The sequence below is a fragment of the Tenrec ecaudatus genome, chromosome 7 (assembly GCF_050624435.1).
Source record: "Tenrec ecaudatus isolate mTenEca1 chromosome 7, mTenEca1.hap1, whole genome shotgun sequence".
Classification (NCBI taxonomy): domain Eukaryota; kingdom Metazoa; phylum Chordata; class Mammalia; order Afrosoricida; family Tenrecidae; genus Tenrec; species Tenrec ecaudatus.
Window position 1 is genome coordinate 156,484,642 of NC_134536.1, and position 4,381 is coordinate 156,489,022.

A 4,381-nucleotide genomic window follows, 5' to 3' on the forward strand; every position below is an offset into this window, starting at 1 on the left:
GCCTGCATTCTGCTGCTGACTGACAGAGAGTGCCTCTGAGGACCCACACAAAAGACTATTTCTTGGTGCGATGTTTATTTATATATCTATTTATTTATTTATCTGTTTGTTTATTTATTGCGATGTTTATTTTATATTACCTCAAATCTTTCTTTTCATGTAAGTCTTCAAGTTTCAAAAGCAGCAGCATTGATGATCTTAATGTAATATTTTCTTTTTTCTTTTGTCCTCAGAAGAGTTTATAGCATTTCCCAAGAATAAAGTCCCACAAAGAGTTAAAGGCAGCCTATTGAATACTAAATTCGCTCTGTGGAATAGGACCCATACAACCACTTACTTCTCCCTCATAAAACCAAGTTGACCCTCTCAACACAATACATTTTTCTATCAAGCCCAGTTGGCCTCAGATCTATACCTCTGTACCTTGCATTCTTTCTTCACATCCCTTCTTTTCATTGTTCTCGCTTATTAAACAAGAGTATCTATATTAGGCATCTATCGAGTGCATGAGATCCAAATCCAGTTTCACCACTCATATTAAGAAGCGAAGCACAATAGCATTTTGTATAGATGAATGTTACGCAGGCAAATGCTAAATTGATTTTATATATAAAGCCCAGGGAGGCCAACTGTAAATTACGGGATATCTATTCTTTCTCTCTCCCCCACCCCACCCCCACTCTAAATGCACATGTATATAAGATGTTGAGAGGCCTGTGTGAGACTACAGCATTTAATGGGTAAGAATATCCAAGAGCCTCCCCCCACTGAATGTACAAGAATAAGCCTGGTTCTAAGGTAATCCATTTTCCTTCGGCTATTTAAAATAAAGCAGAGTGCATTTTTAAATTATGCACGTGGAGGCAATATTCGGCTGGCTGCTTAACATTCAGCAGGGATTTCTGTGATCTACCCTGTCATTGCCATTCTTGCCCTTACTCCGCAGTACAAGAGAACACAGTTATTTACCCTGGGACACAGGTGACTGAACTTATAAAAATCACTACAAGACAAGATGTATTGAGGCCTGGCATGGAATGACAAATTCTGGTGAGGTTCACCAAGAAGAGACATATTGATTCTTAAATGATTAATAAGGAGAATATAATTGTATTTCATTAAGATGGATGGGATTTCATTTAGTCTGTCTTCTCCCTTTCCACTTCAGATGTGAGAGGAAATCAAGTCATCATCAATGGCAACTTGTGTTAGCCTGCCATGGCAACAAGCTCATTGACGGAGTAAGAGAAGTTTCAGATGCACTCGCTGGTCTTTAATGGCTTGCAGAGAACACAGAGACCAGCATTGAGGACGTCAGCTAGGCTGCGGGATAAATTGAGCAAGAATGAAAGTGCACATCAGGATTTTTCATCGCATTGTAATAAAGCTAGACCTTTTTATATTTTCTTAGAGTGAGGTACAAAATAATGCCTGCACGATAAATTCAGTTATAGTATTTAGAGGGGTGGGGGAAATTTACTAAGGAGAATAAGCAGGTTCATAGAATTTCAGGGTACTTTGAATTAGGATTTTATCTATCAGCCATGGAATAACAATAATAGTTTGTATAATATAAGCGGTAAGTCACAAAGTCAAAACAAAAAATCACTGCCCTCGAGTCAATTCTGCACCAAGTGGATATATCTATATCTATATATGCATTATGTATACATAACAGAATGTACATATGGTTAAGCGCTCATTGATTAACCAATTAGGCAAACAATTGGCGGTATGAACACACCCTGAAATGCCTCAGATGACCGACTTCACAATCCGCTTCTGTAAGTGCACAGCAGCCTGGGAAACCCAAGCCAGCATCGCTCTATGCTGCTCGCGTGGGGTTGCCAGAAGTCTGAAATGTACTTATCGGTGCCTAACACCAGCAATAATCATCAGGGTGACTGTGTGCTTCGGGATGAAACGGAATCTGTACCATAGGCTTCCCAGAACAATAACTAAAACACGTATGGGTGGATGTCCCGCTCGAGACTTAGCCTCTCAGAAAACAAAGGCAGCATGCACAATGAAGAGCAAACAAACCATTAAACAGTCAGAAACAGCGGGACCTGGCTCTAAGATAGCAACCGGCTGCACCGTTGTGAATGATGCCATTCTCTACTGTCCTGGCAAGAATCCGACTTCCCACATCTGGCTCCCGAAAGCACTCCCATGCCACTTCCAAGTGTCTCATTCTGAAGCTTCGACTTGTAATTTTTATTGTTGTCATTTTGGTCATGGTTACAACATATCCACGTTTGGCAATTGTGGGTCTACCCCGACTTCCTTACTTGGCCAGGATTGTTTTTAACCTCTTTGGAGTTCTCCTTTGGAGCCAGCCTCTCTCAGTGGAACATCATGTCCATCACGTACAAGGGCAACCTGTGTAAGACACAGACAGCTTCGTAGATCCTCCCAAAATACAGCGCAGGCAGGACCCATGTTACAAATGAGAGCCTTTCCAAATTGTGTCTCCAAGTCAAGCAAGTTGCCTACTATTCTTATCCTGGCCGGTTCATTATAAGAAAAGGAACAGTGCAGTGGATTAAGTACTGGACTCTTAACCAAAAGCTTAGCAGGTAGATCCCACCTGACTCCAGGGGAGAGAGGGGAGAGAATTTACTGCCATAAAGATTGACAGCCTCAGAAAACGAAGGAAGTGTTCCATTTTGTTCTATAGGGTCACTATGATTCAGAATCAAGGTATCAACTGGGTGGCAGTGGATTTTGTTGTTGTATGTTAAAAAAAAAGCCTTGAGATATTGTGAACAATTTAAAAACTGTAGGTGTAGAAATGAATGGGATTGTGATGAAGAATTTGTTGCTAATAGTGGTTGTTCTAATCATTTAAAAAATGAAAGCCAATTTACATAAAAGTAAAGGCCAGGTCTGAGCTAGTCTTGCATCTGACACTTGCAACTTGCTCAATGCCCACACTCTCTTCTGTGAAGCAGGATGCTGCTTGATTGTGGACATTACGCAAGCACCTTAGCATATACAGGAAAGAGATGCACAGGTTGGTCTCCAGGCAGGTACGGGCCCTGTGTTTCCACTCTCACAACAACGTTGGCCATGCTGCAACTGTTACTGCTTGCTTGCTGCTTAGTCTCTGAAAGCATGTCCAACCTTTAGCCACCCACCCTCCACAGTTCAAAAGAACGGCACAGCCAGCTGAGATGTAGTCACACTGTCCTTTTCTTCCTCCCTGCCTGCCTGCCTTCCCCAGCCACCTACTGGACTTTAAATACTTTCAGCTCGCCTCCGCATGTTGCTTAATATTCACCACTACAAGAAAAGCCCCACCTGGGGCCCAAGCAGCCCACAGGGAGAACCTTTGCTCAGTGGAGCCGTAGCTCTGGCAGAACATACCGCTTTGGTGACTTTAGCAGTTCCTTCCCGAGTTGAGTGGAATGAAACAGGCAGCTTCCTATGGGTGCCTAACATCTACTTCCTCAAGTTCAAAGCAGAGATGGGACCCAGGAAGCTGGTGAGAAGTGAATTTAATCTCTGAGTTTCTCCAGTCAGGAGCCTAAGGTTGGATGGACATTGGTGCTTGGAAGTTGCCTAAATGGCCATTAAGCAATGCATACCTGTACCAGTACATGTAGAAGATCTTTTTTTCTTCTTCATTATTTTTGGTTTTACAAGCCCCCTGAGGGGCTGCACCATTCCTGGAAGTATTGCAATACCAGGCTGATGCGTGGAGTAGACGGATCAAGCTCCTAGTCCATCTCCTACTTGCAAAAATACATTTAATATGTTGTCCTCAGATAGAGGACGTACCAGATATTAAACTGATAAGAACAGGTAACATGTAGAATATCTTTGAAGGGACATTAAATTGCATAGAAATGTTACAATTATTATTTTGTAAGTATTGTTAAGAAAAAACTAAATGGGGGATGAAAAGAATAGAGGGGAAAATATATGATCTTTTACTAATGGGGAAACTGAGGCAGAGAAGAGAAAGGATTCTAGTTACCATGGATCCCAAAGAACCCCTCATTCCATTCTGCATCTGAATCCCAAAAGCAATTCTTCTACATGGTTTGAATGTTACCAGCTCCAAAATTGGAATCTCCTGCATCATTTCAATGCTTGCGATTCTGTCTTTGGATTAACCAAGTTCTCTTATTGAGGAGTGAAAGTCAGGGCAGCTCTGCTTTCAAAGAACCAACCCTGAGGAGGAGTGGAATGTGTACGTTGGCACAAATCAGGCGTTCTCCAACATCCACGGTGACAGACCACTGAGAGAACTCCTGTAGTCACTCACTGGATAGGCAAGTGTGTGCCTGCAAAGCTCCTGGGAAGGAGAGATGGGGGGAGAGGGACATTCAGTTTTTATTATGGGGTGAAAGATGTGCCTGTATACCAGGGTCTG

At 42.3% G+C, this 4,381-nt stretch overlaps 1 non-coding gene across 1 annotated transcript; it reads right to left on the reverse strand.

Annotated features, from left to right (window-relative positions):
- Positions 1-3,655: 3,655 nt before the first annotated feature.
- On the reverse strand, positions 3,656-3,853 carry LOC142453885 (U2 spliceosomal RNA). Its single transcript, XR_012785458.1, has one exon. It is a non-coding gene; the product is annotated as a U2 spliceosomal RNA (small nuclear RNA).
- Between the last annotated feature and the right edge of the window lie 528 nt (positions 3,854-4,381).